This window comes from Amblyomma americanum, chromosome 5 (assembly GCF_052857255.1).
Source record: "Amblyomma americanum isolate KBUSLIRL-KWMA chromosome 5, ASM5285725v1, whole genome shotgun sequence".
NCBI lineage: Eukaryota > Metazoa > Arthropoda > Arachnida > Ixodida > Ixodidae > Amblyomma > Amblyomma americanum.
Window position 1 is genome coordinate 34,371,093 of NC_135501.1, and position 15,563 is coordinate 34,386,655.

At 51.6% G+C, this 15,563-nt stretch overlaps 1 pseudogene; it reads right to left on the reverse strand.

Annotated features, from left to right (window-relative positions):
* Nucleotides 1–8,302: 8,302 nt before the first annotated feature.
* On the reverse strand, nt 8,303–10,077 carry LOC144133792 (uncharacterized; annotated as a pseudogene).
* Between the last annotated feature and the right edge of the window lie 5,486 nt (nt 10,078–15,563).

Below are 15,563 nucleotides of genomic sequence, written 5' to 3' on the forward strand. Positions count from 1 at the left end.
ATCGCAGGCAACGAAGAAGCTGACGACCTCGCGACCGCTGCACACCAACTACCTGCCAGCGATCTGCCCCTTGCGCTGGAGGACGTGCGTGCGGCCATCCACGACCATCTCCGAAAGCAGCACCCCGACCCACGCATCGCGGGAGGTGAGCGCATCGACAGTGTCACCGGCTGTCGCGCACTTACACGGTCACAACGTGCAATGATCCTCCGCGCGCGCATTGGCTGCGTGTGGCCCGGGGAACGACGGGTGCGTCACGGAATCGCGACGAGTGATGTGTGTGACAGATGCGGTGCAGTGGAAACACTAGAACACCTGCTCCTTCACTGTACCGCGTTTGCCGATGCTCGTCGCGATATGCTCGCTGCCTATAGGGCGCAGGGCATACTACCAGACTCCATCAAGACGCTATTGTGGCCGCAGGGCAGTGCGCGCACTCGTGAGCGAACTTTGGTGAGCCTCTGTGCATACCTCGAACACACGGGCTTGACGTCCCATCTGTTTTCCGTCAGGTAGTTACACGCAGTGACCGAACGCTCCGCGAGTTCTACCTTGAACGATTAATAACTGGACGCCCCACTCCAGTTGTAACCAACACAGTGTTGTGCGCGAGTGTGATTTAATTCCTCTAAAATGAACTAATCACGCGCACAACCTGGACACATTTCTTATTGTGTAAATAGTTTGTACATATTACTTCTCCCCCTATCCTCTCTTCCTGTCCCCTTTATTTCCGCTGCCCCAGCTCAGGTGCTTCAGTATCGATGGCAGATGCCGGGGCTAGCAAAAATCTTTTCCTTCCTTTTTACTATTATTTTTAATAAAACCACTACCACCACCACCACCACCACCGGCGCCGCACACGTGCTCTCATCCCTCCGTGTGCGGTAACCCTCCCCCCGCGGTCTTACCCGTGCAGAGGAGGTTGCGCTTAGGAGAATCCGGGTCGGGGTTGCCCTCGCACCAGCCGGCACTCGTAAGTGGCCTCAGTACCGACATTTGTTTCCTCGGCCAGGGTGTCCGATATTTAAACACGAGGACATTGAGGCCGACATTCATCACTTACTGTGGGACTGCCCAGCTGTCAAGCCTAGAAGGTTCCGGCACCTGTTGGTAGCAGGTCTTTCACCAAGCAACCCTGCTTATACAATTGCCTGGACGCAGGGACCGTACCATCGGTCTCTACTGGACTTCATCATATGAGCTAACCTTTTTCCATTCATTTAATCTCTACTACATCATTCATCACACCTTCACCCATCACTGATGCTGTGGGGCAATAAATTTCGCTTAAAATGTGTCCACCAAGATAATAATTAACCAAGATGCGCAATTTTTCGCACACGCCCAAAGACGCTGACGCCGACGCCGCCGACACTTACTTTTTTGCGGCACGAGCTCTTTAACGCTGTCGCGTTCATAAAGCATTCCAAGGCTCAGAAAATCCGAGTGGGGAACGATTGGAGACTCTGCTCTCCAGCGGAAACCCATTCCTACAAAGTGAATTGGTCGTCCATGGCAATCGAGTGGCCAAACTCAGCGGAGCCCTGGAATAAGGGCGCCGACCTATGCAAGACGGAGGGAGACATCTGCTTGAAGATGAAGACCTCTGCCTGACAAAGAGTCTGTTAGAGCAATGAACTGTATCCTATCCTATCCTTTCCGGTGCCCTCCACTATGGCACCTCTTTTTTCCTTTCTTCATTCACTCCCTCCCTCCGATATCCCTTCCCTTACGGCGCGATTCAGCTGTCAGAGGATATGTGTGAGAGATACTGCGCCATTTCATTTCCACAAAAAAAAAACAATTATTATTGCGAAGCGCGTGTTTTTATTGCTCCATCTTGAAATAATCCGGTGCACAACCTGTACAGATTTCTTACTGTGTAAATACTTTGTGTACACTACCTTTCCCCCAATCCTCTCTTCCTGTCTCCTCACCTCTTTCATTGCATTTCGCCATTCTGCGTGCTATCATTTATTTCCGCTGCCCCAGCTCAGGTGCTTCAGTATCGATGGCAGATATCGGGGCTAGCAAAAATCTTTTCCTCCCTTTTTAATAGCATTTTAACAAAAACCACTTACTACTGCTACTACTATAATTTCGACTAAGTGGCTAGACCAATGCACTTTCGTTTCCATTCTTCCTGTAGTCGCATGGATGGATGGATGGATGGATGGATGGATGGATGGATGGATGGATGGATGGATGGATGGATGGATGGATGGATGGATGGATGGATGGATGGATGGATGGATGGATGGATGGATGGATGGATGGATGGATGGATGGATGGATGGATGGATGGATGGATGGATGGATGGATGGATGGATGGATGGATGGATGGATGGACGCATGGATGGATGGATGCACGCATGGATGGATGCACGCATGGATGATGGATGGATGGATGAACGGATGGATGGATGGATGGATGGATGGATGGATGGATGGATGGATGGATGGATGGATGGATGGATGGATGGATGGATGGATGGATGGATGGATGGATGGATGGATGGATGGATGGATGGATGGATGGATGGATGGGTCGGTGGATGGATGGATATATGGAAAAATTTCATTTAGCAAAAGAATTTGGGGTCCGAAGGCCTCCTGGGTCTCCGCATGACCCCATTGACTGTCTAAACATTCATGTGGTGTTAGCCCATGACGTACTACACGGCCCGGCTGACGGCGATCTTCTGCCTGGACAGGTCCGCTGACAGTAGTAAGGTCTCCCAGTCCTCCCAGATCCGGAGAGACACTGGCACGGCGGGGGGAAGGGACGCTGGGCATGATAGGAGAATGTGGCTAAGGGTGGGCATGGGGTGGGGAATGAAAATGAAAATTAGTTTTTTGAGGAATGGAAATGGCGCAGTATCTGTCTCACATATCGGCGGACACATGAACCGCGCCGCAAAAGAACGCATAAAGGAGGGAGTGAAAGAAGAAAGGAATAAAGAGATGCCGTAGTGGACGGCTATAGCGGTCTCCTCGGCTTCCTCAGAGGTGGTGCCTGAATGAAGCTCGAAAGTTAGATTGTAATGTGTGGGTTGTGGACAACCGCAGTGTCTCCATGCTCATCGCAGGCGGCATCCACCCAAATATCAACGAACTCATCCCCGTATCATTTGTGCAGCGCTGTCGCACGCGCCTTCCTGCTACCTTGGTCTTGGGGGGGGGGGGATATGCAAGTTCAATGGTAATGTTTTGGCATATATTGCAGTGTGAATGTGGGTGGGGAGTGTTATTAGTGATGTATTGTTTGCAGGGATAGCGATTCCTAGCTGAATGAGTATGTGTCGTCCGGTAGCTGTAGCGGTTATCTGACACACAGTGCCTGTAAGTGGGCCTCGCGTAGTTCACGTAGGGTGTTATGGTCTCCGAATTCGAGCAGTTTATCGCTTCTAGTGTTTTTGGTAATTTCAGTTCTGCTTTTGTTGCCTGCCGACTTAACAAGTCTATTTTCTGGACCTAACTGGTTGTTAGTTTCAGGTATGGCATAGCATAAAGAATTCGGCGGAGTGTATAGGCGTGCAGCACGCGAAGGGTGTGCGCCTCTCTCTGCCCATGTCCGCGTTTAGTCACCCTTTTAGTGAGCTGCGTGATGGCTGCGAGGGCATTTTTCGGTCGCTTAAATGTGTCTCCGTCTCTCTATCCTGTTCAAGGTACAGTCCTACAATGCGCATGGTAAGGACCTGGGGTACCTGTCTGCCCTGAATTTGGATTTCGACGGGGTTTGGTATGACCGTCCCTTAGAGGGTATGACGAGTAATTCTGATTTGTCTGGCCAGCACGCAAGTCTGAACTTTCACGCGAGTTTAGTAATGCTACCTGATGCCGTTTGTAGCGTGTCTTCGATTTGACCGCCTGATCCGTATGTTGTTCAGAGTAGGATGTCATCGGCGCATTAAGTTTGACCAAGATGGGGGATTTTCTGTAATTCTGTAGCTAAGGGGATAAGTGTGATATCGAACCGAAAGGGAGAAAGCAGGGAGCCTTGCGGCGTGCCCACATTTCCAAGTGCGGAGGCTGATGTTTGAAGATTATGGATGTCAAGCGTGGCTGTACTGTGTAGCAGGAAATATATTATGTAGTGGTACACCCTAGGACCTCTTTGTACGTTCATGAGTGCCAGTAAGGCGTGCCCACATTTCCAAGTGCGGAGGCTGATGTTTGAAAATTATGGATGTCAAGCGTGGCTGTACTGTGTAGCAGGAAATATATTATGTAGTGGTACACCCTAGGACCTCTTTGTACGTTCATGAGTGCCAGTAGTATTGCTGCGTGCTGTGCATTATCGGAGGCTTTTTTCAAGTCTATAGCTAAAATCGCATTAGTATGAGTTGGTATCAGTGGATCAAGCACTTCTAATGCTAGCTGTAGCATAGCATCCTGTGTAGAAAAGCACGGGGTCTGAAACCAACCATAGTGTGGGGGCATTGTCCTGTTTCATCTATGTATGTTGTTAGAGGAGTTTCAAGAAGTTTCTCTAAGCTCGAGGTGATGATATGAACGGATATTTGCTGGGGTGATTGGTTTGTTGGGCTTTGGGATTAGTATTGCATTCCCGTGCGTCCTTTCCACTGGGAGTGCGCTCCTTTCCCAGTGTCTGTTCTACAGGTCTGTTAGTTCCTGGATTGATTTATCGTCTATATTTCTGAGGGCTGCATTTGTAACCTGGTCTTCGCCCGGCGCAGTGTTCCTGATCCTTTGAAGCGCTGCCCATACTTATGATGTTATTGCAGTTTCTAATTTATCATTTTGTTCTCTTGCATAGTGGGGTAACAGTTGTGGTTGTCCCGCGGTAGTGTGTATATCCTTTAGTGTAGCTAGAAGGTATCTGTGTCAGGTCTGTTTTGGTGCGTTAGTCTAGCTATTATGTTGCGTGCGTTCGTTTTTTTCTGGATGTGGTCTAGTAGGTGCCGCATTAGGTGCCATGCACGCGTTTAGGTAAGATTCCCTCTTAGCGCTTCACACATTTCAGTAACATTCTGGTGACATAGTTGCGCTCCGTGTTCTTCAATTTGAGTGGGCAGATCATAATTCTTATGTTTAAATTTGCGACTGTGATTCTGTATGGCATATCGTTTAGGTAAGCTGCAGTAGCTTCAAGGGCAAGAGTAAGGGCAATGATATAATGATCACTACCTAATGTATTTGGGTTTCTTTCCCACTGCAGATGCGTGATGTGTCTACAAAGCGCGAGATCTGGGCTGGTGTCCATCACTGCAACCTTACCCTAAGATTTTTTTTGCCTAATAAAAGTAGTTTCTATCCATTCAATCAGAGAACTCCGGATCAGTACCCTAGCGCCTAATCACTGAGCCACCGCAGCACAAAATGCATACAGGGGGTACCGGCATAAATTTTGAAAGACTGGCTGGTGTAGGCAGCGTTCGGGTCTGTAGGCGACGCCAGATTGACTGTTCACTGGTAGTCATAGATGGGTGGGGTGGCGGGTACCCTTACGGCGCGGTTCAGATGTCAGCCGATATGTAATAGTGGTTTCCATTGGGCGAACAGGAGCACTTTTAACTGCGCTCAAAGTGCTCTCGTTAGTTCCAGCGCCTACCAGTGGTCGAGCAGGTGCAGGAGCGTTGTGTTCCTTTGGCTGAGGAGGAGTGCTTTTGCGGCGCCGAGAGCAGCCGAGAGCAGTTCTGGGTGCTCCGTCGTCAGCGGCGGAGTAACAGAGGAACGGAGGAAGTCACGTGACGTCACGTGAAGCGGTGACAGTAGGCCGGTGCCAACAAACGTAATGTCAGTAGCTAAGCGCCGCCGTCTCGACGAGGAGTTGTTAATGCTGTTTGATGAAGACAGCAGCTGCAGCGTCGACTCAGACACAAGCTCGTCTTCGGACAGCGGCAGCAGCAGCAGCGATGACGACGATTTGGCGTTGTACGAGGAGATGTTCCAGCAGCTGTTTACCCCGCCGGAGAACCGACCTAAGGTCGAGTCGTATCTGGAAAAGACAGTTGCCGCGTATTCTGACGAAGAGGTGAGTCCTTGTATCCCATTTAAAACGGGCGATCAATAAGTTACCTGCGTTTGTTTCTTTTTTTACTCACCAGTTTCGCAGGAACTTCCGATTGTCGCGGTCGGTTGCAAATGCTCTTGCAGCCGAGTTCGCGAAATCGCCACACTATCCCTCAAGGGCCGATCGCGGAGGCCTGCCCCCAAAGTCGCCTCAAGAGCATGTGCTCTCCTTTTTGTGGTAAGATATTGCAATTTTTTAGTAGCAAAGAAAAAGGAGCTGTTATTTAAGATGACTGATTGAAGAAATTTAGGAGCAAAAAAGTCTCGGCGCATCTAACTGGGTGCGAAGCCTGAAATTGAATGCAGTAATACGTCGCGTGATGGAGAGTTTAGCAATCGATTTCTCGCTAAATGCTTATACTGCCTGAAAATTGCTTTTAAATGTCACTGCTCTTCCGCAAGCGCCAGGCTCAACTGATCGCATTCTTCCCAAGTGCGAATTTAAATGTATGGGATCACAAATTCGACTTTCGCAGTTTTTTATTATTTCTGTTCTTGCCTGTGCTTCCGCTGTGACATTCAGTGGGAAAATATCATATGGCAGTACCAAATGTGCCTGATTAACACGTGAAGCTTGTTCAGACAACTGGGCAGATGTGGATTTTTTTATTTACGTCGCTGCAATGCTTGATGGTTAGATAAGATGCCAGTTTCACGATTTCGTGTTCTTATAAAATTGTAGCATTTTTTTTGCAGGTACGCTGCCAACAAATCCTGCATACGGGATGTTGCAGGGCGCTTTGAGCTCGGAGAAAGCACGCATCACAGGATGATGTACCGCGTCATGGCGTTTCTTCTCGACATCGCCCCACGCGTCGTGACCTTCCCAGATGACTTGGAGAAGCTTGCCGATGAGTTTGAGCAGGTAATGAAAAAAAATGTCCTACTTTCAGTTTGTACTGTGCGTAGGAGTTGCACTAGTGTAGACAGTTGGGCTTGTTAGTGTGAGATCTTCTCAAAAACCAGCTGTTACAACACATGAAGGAAAGAAGGCCTTTGTCCTGTCGCCTTCTTTCCTTCATGTGTTGTATGGGCTGGTTTTCAAGATCATAGGAGTCGCCCTTAATCAAAACAGCATTTCACTTGCCATGTACATTACCCTTCAAAGAAAGCTGTGTGCTTTTCTTCACGAAACACATATAACTTATAATAAATATAGTATATACAGGATACCCTTGAATTTAGTTTAAACTGTAAACTTGTGACAGGCAGTGTCGTCTCATCATTTCTGCTGTAAGCTGCATGAAGACGTTGAAGAGCTTGCGAAAGCAATGTTTTCAGTTCGATCACTTCAAAGAGTTGTTAAGGTCTTACTTTCATGTACAAGCTTATATTCTGATAGGTTTGAAGAGTTTCAGCACTACTTCACTTACTACTTTGTTAGGTCTTCTGTGAAAATTTTTACATTTATTTTTTCTCAACTTTTAGATTTCAGGGTTTCCAGACACTATTGGCTGCATCGACGGGAGCTATATTCCTGTTATGTGCCCTGCTGGCAAGGTGCGCTCAGTCTACGTAAACAGGCACCATTATCCATCCTTGACGCTGCAGGGAATATGTGATAACCGCAAGAGGTTTCTTGATGCCAGCACTGGTGCACCTAGCAAAATCCACTACTCCAGGATCTTCCGACTTTCAAATGTTTCAAAGAGACTGCCTCAGCTCTGCGCCGGAAAATATCAAATTCTTGGGGACGCTGCGTACCCATCTCGAGAGTTTTTGATAACGCCCATCCGAGACTATGGAAGCCTTGATGCCTCTGACAAGGCCTTCAACACCAAACTTTCGTCTACCCGAGTGCTCATTGAAAATGCCTTTGGGGAATTGAAGGGTAGGTTCAGGCAGCTACAGCGTTTGGACCTCGTGACAGTAGACAACATGTCGAAATTTATACTCTCGTGTTGTGTCCTCCACAACATCTGCATTGACAATGGGGACTCACCTGATAGCCTACTTCAGGACATGCGTCTGTGCTCCCAGGATAAAAGTGATCAAACCCCTTCTGCAGTTGAAGTTCACAGTGGCACCTCTAGAGAAGAGAGCCTCTTGCGGGCACTTGCAGAAGTCAAACGAGAAAAAATCAAGGCCAAGATGGGACTAAAAAGGAGGCAGCCACAAAATCTGCCATAATGCAAGCAAGCACAGTGCTAAACGTGAAATAAAAGTTGAGGCAATACTTAGACAAGCCTTGTTTTTGGCCGTGCACAGGAGGTGTATGAAATAAACAGTCATCAAAACATGTTCATTCGAAGTGCACTGTCTTTATTGCCTGAGCCTCAGGGCCTCGCGGATGAGCTGAAGTTTGTCTTCGTGCATCTTGCGACGTTCCTGGCGTTCTTGAGTGCGCTCAGCTCGCCGCTCAGCACGCCTCTTCTCCTTTTCATTTTCCCGTTCTTCCCTGCGAGCCATTCGCTCTGCACTAATAGCCCGCATTTGGTCAAAAAAAATTGCATCTGTTGCATACGACTGGTGCTAGCGCGGAATTCCCTTTTCTTGACTTCTGCCGACCCTTTTGTGCTGTCCCCACTTTCTGAACTGTTCGTCGCAGTACTGGAGCTCTCAAGTAGAGGTGAGGGCGGATCAGCTGAACTGTCAGCGCTTGATGATGCCGATGCCTTGTAGGTCACTCCAAAAGAGTCCCTTTGAACCTCTGGTTCAAGACTGTCATCTATGCTCTGAATTTTTCTCATTTCATCGTCAAATGGGACAGGACAAGGTGAAGCACCTGATTTCTTATTGTTATCACTTGCCTTTTTCTTCTGCCTCATCACCGTTTTGTAACGATTTTCACATTGCTGTGGCGTTTTGTGGCATCCAAGCACAGTGGCCAAATCCTGGGAAACTTTTTAAAAAGCATCTTCTTGTTCTTAAACTTTTTGAAAGGGCCAACCTGAGGAAAGTATTTGTAATAGTAATCTAACATAAGTTTAGTTTCTCCTGGTGTCCACTCAGGAGCTGAAATAAAGAGAAGGCCAGTTTACTAAAAGCGTAAAATGTTTTAAGCAGTGCAGTTGGCACAAGCTCACCTCCACCGCCTCTTTTCACTCCGTGCGCTGGCTGCAGTCCCCTCTCGCCGGCATCGGACCCAGCGGTGTTCTCTGCACGTGAACATACAATCATGGGCGTCCGGAAGAGGGGCGGTGGCCCCTCCCTCCCCCGCCCCCTCGGGAATTACGGATATCATTCATGCACTAGTAGAAAACAAATACACAGCTCTTGATTAGCAATCTTAGGTGATATTAAGTTATCAGATTTCGCTTATTGATTTCAATTCTTTGTTAATTAATAAATTCTGTTTGTTCTCCAAGCCAAGAACTAATTTGTGCTTCTAATTTTTGTTTCATGTGCGCAGTTTAGACCACAAATAGTTCCTTTTTGGTGCTAACCTACTGCCTCCCCCATACCCGGCCATCGGGTGCACCCCCCTGGAAAAAGTTCTGCGGACGCCCTTGCATACAATTGCAACTGCGAAAACTCTGCCAAGCACCTCCTTTCTGCGCCGCAACGTAACCACAAAAATTTGTCAGTTGGCCCACCCGCATAATTAGATGAAGGCAAACAAGCGGATTACTATCGCACCTTGGTTAATAACGTATTTAGTCAAACAGGCATACACAGCAATCTGGGCGCATCGACAGATAAAAGGGGCAATAAACTGCATAAGAAGGTTTGACAGTATAGCGAGAAAGTGCAGCGCCGTTCTCGTCCGTCGTTGCGTCACGCCGCGACGCCCCCGTTATCCGAAATAGTCCATTCGGCGCGAGAAACTGTGAGCAATGAAAGAAATGGACGAAAACAATCGTCAGATATGGCCCCATGCATAGTAGTTATTGTCACTTACCGTCGGGTCTCTCTTCAATGTTCTCACGAGAGGCCAAGGCATCGATGGCAGCTGTGGTGAACACAAAGGAAGTGCTGGTATTAGCGCTGTTATGTTTCGCAGCCAATTTTTAGGATAGACGACGCTTACCTGGTGTAGCAGTTAGCGGTGAAGCATTTACCATGGCCATGAAGAGCCGCTGCGCTTCTTCACCCATCGCAAGCTAAAGACGGCGACAGACACAGAACTGGCACGGATTGTTGACTGCCGCGAGCGCGCGACGGGATGCAGACAGCGCGAGCGCGGGAAAAAGTTTGGTCACATGACACTTGACGTCACGCGCTCTCCCGTGCTGCTCTGCTCTCGGGGCAGCGTGCATGTTCCATTCGCGAGACGAGGACCCGCGTACCCTCTGCTCTCGTGCACTACTCCAGCTGCTCGCTGCTCTCGCTCCTGTTCGCCCAATGGAAACCGGCATTAGACAGGTACTGTGCCATTTCTTCTTCAAAAACCGATGTTGATTTTTTGAAGCGAAAAGCTTCACTAAGCTAGGCAACAACACGCTTCGCTCGAGCCGGCCTATGTCGGAACACGAGTGACGTCACGCGCGGCGCAGGTGGCCGCCGCCGACTCCGTCGCCTGACCTTTCGTTCCTCTTTCTCTCCCTAGTCACTACTGCGCATGCGCCACTAGTAGCACCGAGCCACAGGTGTTCCGCCGCTGCGCAGCGCCGCGCCTTTCCTCTAAAATCCAACTCAGTTTTCTCTTTCTTCTTTCTCTTTCTCCGTTACTCCTTCCTTTACGGCGCGGTTCGGGTGTCAACCGACATATGTGATAGTGTTACTGTGCCTTCCTCAAGTACCAAACAAAACAAGTGAGCTGACGGCGTTCATAGACTTCATTGGCGTTAAATTTGCAAAAGCCGTTCAATGTTACGAAAGGAAATGCGCACAACCGGCTCCATGGGTCAGTGCAGACCTCAATCTCACTTTCGTTTTGTATATCTTGGATTAGCTGAGCAAATCCACATCAATTTTTTTTTATTATTAAAACGTAGTTGAATCCAGTGAGAAGTGCGACAGTTGCGGCGCTCTTAATTTCTGATTTTTGTGGGTTTAGTATGCATTATAATGCAAAGATTTGTGATATTGACCTGCAGATGTTTACAAATTAAAATAGCTGTTTGTGCGGGATGCAAATGTTGAAACATTTTATGCTGCATGCGCTGAAGAAGTTGTGATAAAGTGTATATTTAATAAAAAAACCAGTGCACATTTAGGCGCTACAAGCAGTGTCTTACACACTTTGGTCGGCAATTGTAGATCGCTCCATTAGCAGCACTGCATTCCCATTCCATAAAGCACACTTTATCGGCACTTCTCGTGCAGCATGGTATTTGCGGACACAAATGTGTTGTGAGAAATTAAATTTACCGGATTTAGTGAAGATGTAATGAATTGTAAAATTTATGACAGCTAGTCATAGCGACTGTTAGTACGAGACAGAGTGGCAGTGATAATGACAGCTGCCGATTGTGATTGCTAGTGCTAGAGACAGATGGGGATAGTAGTAGTGATAATGATAGTTAAAGTGACAGCTGGTGGTGGTAGTGGTTTTATTAAAAATGAAAGTAAAACGGAAGGAAAAGATTTTTGCTAGCCCCGGCATCTGCCATCGATACAGAAGCACCTAAGCTGAGGCAGCGGAAATAAAGGATAGCAGGCAGAATGGAGAAATGAAATGAGAGAGGTGAGGGGACAGGTAGAGAGGATAGGGGGAGAAGTAATATGTACAAACTATTTACCCAATAAGAAATATGTCCAGGTCGTGCGCGTGATTAGTTCATTTTAGAGGAATTAAGTCACGCACGTGCACAGCACTGTGTTGGTTACAACTGAAGTGGGGTGTCAAGTTATTATTCGTTCAAGGTAAAACTTGAGGAGCGTTCGGTCACTGCGTGTAAATACCTGACGGACAACAGACGAGACGTCCAGCCTGTGTCTTCGAGGAATGCACAGAGACTCACCAAAGTTCGCTCACGAGTGCGCGCACTGCCCTGCGGCCACAATAGCGTCTTGATGGAGTCTGGTAGTATGCCCTGCGCCCTATAGGCCGCGAGCATATCGCGACGAGCACCGGCGAACGTGGCACAGTGAAGGAAAAGGTGTTCTAGTGTTTCCACTGCACCGCATCCGTCACACACATCACTCGTCGCGATTCCGTGACGCACCCGTCGTTCCCCGGGCCACACGCAGCCAATGCGCGCGCGGAGGATCATTGACGTTGTGACTGTGTAAGTGCGCGACAGCCAGTGACACTGTCGTTGCGCTCACCTCCCGCGATGCGTGGGTCGGGGTGCTGCTTTCGGAGATGGTCGTGGATGCCGCACGCACGTCCTCCAGCGCAAGGGGCAGATCGCTGGCAGGTAATTGGTGTGCAGCGGTCGCGAGGTCGTCAGCTCCTTCGTTGCCGGCGATGCCGCAGTGACCGAGCACCCACTGTGGACGCACGGCACGACCTCTCTGCGCGAGGCGCTCGATGCGCGAGCGAATTTCCCGCACTAGTGGGGTACCGCGGCCGTTAGATTGCAGGCGGCTGAGGGCAGCGCGGGAGTCGCACAGCAGAGCACTCCTGGGAGGCGGAGGGCCGAGGGTGAGGAGCAGGTCCAGCCCGAGCCGGATCCCCATCAACTCCGCCGTAGTGGAGGAGCCCAGGAAGGCTGCGTGTTGCTGGCTGTGCAGTCGCAGGGCGGGGATGGTGGCCGCCCCAGCAAGGGAGCAGCTTTCACGGGCCACTGAGCCGTCGGTGTACACGAGGAGATGGTCCTGGAGCTCCTCGTGTATGACGGCTCTGGCCAGCTGCTGCACAGCACAGAGGGGTGTGCTCCGCTTTCCCGCAATGCCGACCATCTCTCGCTGTACCTCCGAGGCAGCAGGCCAGGGCGCGCAGGAGCCGTAGGGGGTGGGCCCTGTGTCAATTGCTCATACTCGAGCAGCGCCGCGCCCATTCGTGAGCGCAGGTGCGAGCGCATACGCTGCAGCAGCGAGCCGCCGTCCGGTGCGCGGTGGAGCCGGTCGATGTGATTCAATGCCCTGCGCGCTGCTTGGAGCTCAAGTGGCCACGCTCCTGCCTCGGCCAACGTTGCGGCGCACTGCGAGTTTTTGGGCAGGCCTAGGCACACGCGCAGGGACTTGCGGTGCTGAAGCTCGAGTTTCTTCCAGCACGGCTAGCGCACCGTGACGAGTGGCAGCGCATATAGCACCGCCCCCAACGCTACGGCATTGTATAGACGCAGCGCGGCTTGCTGGGAGATGCCCTGGCCACGAGCGGTAAGCTTGTGCACGGCGGCGGTGATCCTCTTCATCTGCAGACAGGCCTTTGTCGCAGCGGGGCGGAAGGAAAGGCGCCAGTCGATGTCCAGGCCAAGGTACCGCACCAATGTACGCCAAGGAATCGTAGTCCCGGCCAGTGACAGTGGCGCAAGGTGCGCGCGCAAGCGCGAAACGCAGGCCATGGCCACCGATTTGGCCGCGCTCAGCGACTGACCAAGGCCGCGCAAGCTGGCATCGATTGCGGTCAGGGTTCCCTGGAGGCACCCCCGCACGCGGAACGCCTCGCCCGGTGGTCCCCGGCACCACAGAGCTATGTCGTCTGCATATATGGACGTGTACACATGGTGTCGGCCGCTCGTGAGGAGGAAGGCCGGCACCACCGACATGGCCACATTAAACAGAAGTGGTGATAGGACAGAGCCCTGCGGCACGCCCCTGTCCACCGGGCGAGGCTTGGAGAGCTTACCCCCTAATCGTACGCGCATGGTGCGCCCGCTCCGGAAGCCATGAACGTACCGCAAAAGGCGCCCGCTCATACCAGCCCCCTCAAGCACCGCGAGAATTGGTGCGCGGTGAACGTTGTCAAAAGCGCCCGAGACGTCCAGTAGTAGCAGCAGCGGAACCTGGCCTGCCGCCCTGCCATGCTCCAGCGCTGTAACAACGTCCGATATAGAATCAGCCGTGCACCGCATCCCACGGAAACCCGTCTGCTGCTCGTCAAACAAACTAGCCTCCGCAGCCCGCTCGTTCAGACGCTGCAATGTCATATGCTCCATGAGCTTACCTGCCGCCGATGTTAATGCTACTGGCCGGTATCCGCGCAGCTCCGTAGGTGGGTGCCCTGCCTTTCGGATGGGACAAACGACCGCGTTTCGCCAATCCTCCGGTAGCTCCCCGCGTTTCCACACCAGGTTGATCTGCTGCAGGAGGATCTTTCGTTGCTGCGCATCCAGGTTTCGCAGCATTTGGTATGTCACCCCGTCCGATCCGGGCGCCGAGCGGCGGCGGCAGCGCTTGAGCGCATTGTTCAGTTCCGCCGCGGCAAACGGCGCATCACATGGACCTTCCGAGGCGACGGGCGAGGCACTGGCGTCGCTTCTGGGGCTCTCAGGAGCAGCTATGTTAGCGGCGTTTGCGGGGCAGGGCGGCGCGAATCGATAGCCAAACCGCTCCGCCAATTCTACAAAGCTGAGCCCGCTGGAGATTGCGAGGGCGGCCAGCGGTTGACGGTTTGCATGTGATTCGGTGATGCGCCGCAGGGTGTCAAACAGCCACCGCGAGCTGACATCTTCCTCCATCCTTTGGCATAGTGAATCCCACTGACGGCGGTATAGCTTGTTGGCGTGGCGGCGCGCTGCTGCGTCCAAGCGGTTGTGGACAGTCCAGTCGGCGGCTCTGTCAGTCCATCGCGCCCGGCGCTCTGCGCGATCTCTCTTCTCGCGCAGATTGAGCAGCTTCATATCAGGTGTGGGCTGCACTGCCCTTATCTCTGCTCGTTGGGTGGCTGTGAGAGCGCTTCGGACTAGACTTGAAAAGAAATCTGCGCCAGTGGCCGCCGCCTCGTCGACCGCCCGCCTGAACGCACTCCAGTTGGTAACGGAGTAGGCACGTTTGGGGCGCGCCTCCGACGTAGTGGGTTCGATTAGGATGGAGTAATGAATGATCCGAGCCCCAGAGAGATGGTGATCGGCGCCATGTCGCCTCGATACCTCTGGATGCGAAGGCAACGTCGATGCAGGAGCCGGTTGTTCCGCGTCGTCGAAAGGTGGGCTCGCCGGTGTTCAAGGGGGTGAGTCCCAGCTGCGTTGCTGCGTCGTGCAGGTCGTCTCCTACGCGCGGAGTGGCACGCACTGCCCCACGCACTATGGTGGGCGTTAAAATCACCACAGATGATGATTTGGCGCGGGGCACAGCACGAAGACGCAGCACGAAAACACAGAGCGTTCCACGCGACAGCTGGACACACATAAACACTGGCCACCAATGTGTCAACACCACCGACGTGCACTGTCACCACCACGCACTCCTGGGCGTCAGATGTCGCCGCCGCCGAGCCGACGAGGGTGTGCTGGACGTCCTGCCGCACGTATATCGCGCACCTTGATTTCCCGGGGCGACGAGATGTGACACAACAGGGCACTGCGGCACAGGTGGGTTCCTCGCACGTGGTTGCTGAGTGGTAGCCAATGTGGCCAGGTAGCCGCATCTTGGGCTCTCCGTCATGTGAACGTACGTACGTCTCCTGCAGCGCGATAACTTCCGGCGAATCCTGTGCGATGCGAACTCGCATTTCGGCGTACCACGCCGCACGTGAGCGCACGTTCCACTGCAGGATGGATGGTATGCGGGAGGGAGTCCGGCGGCTAGCCAT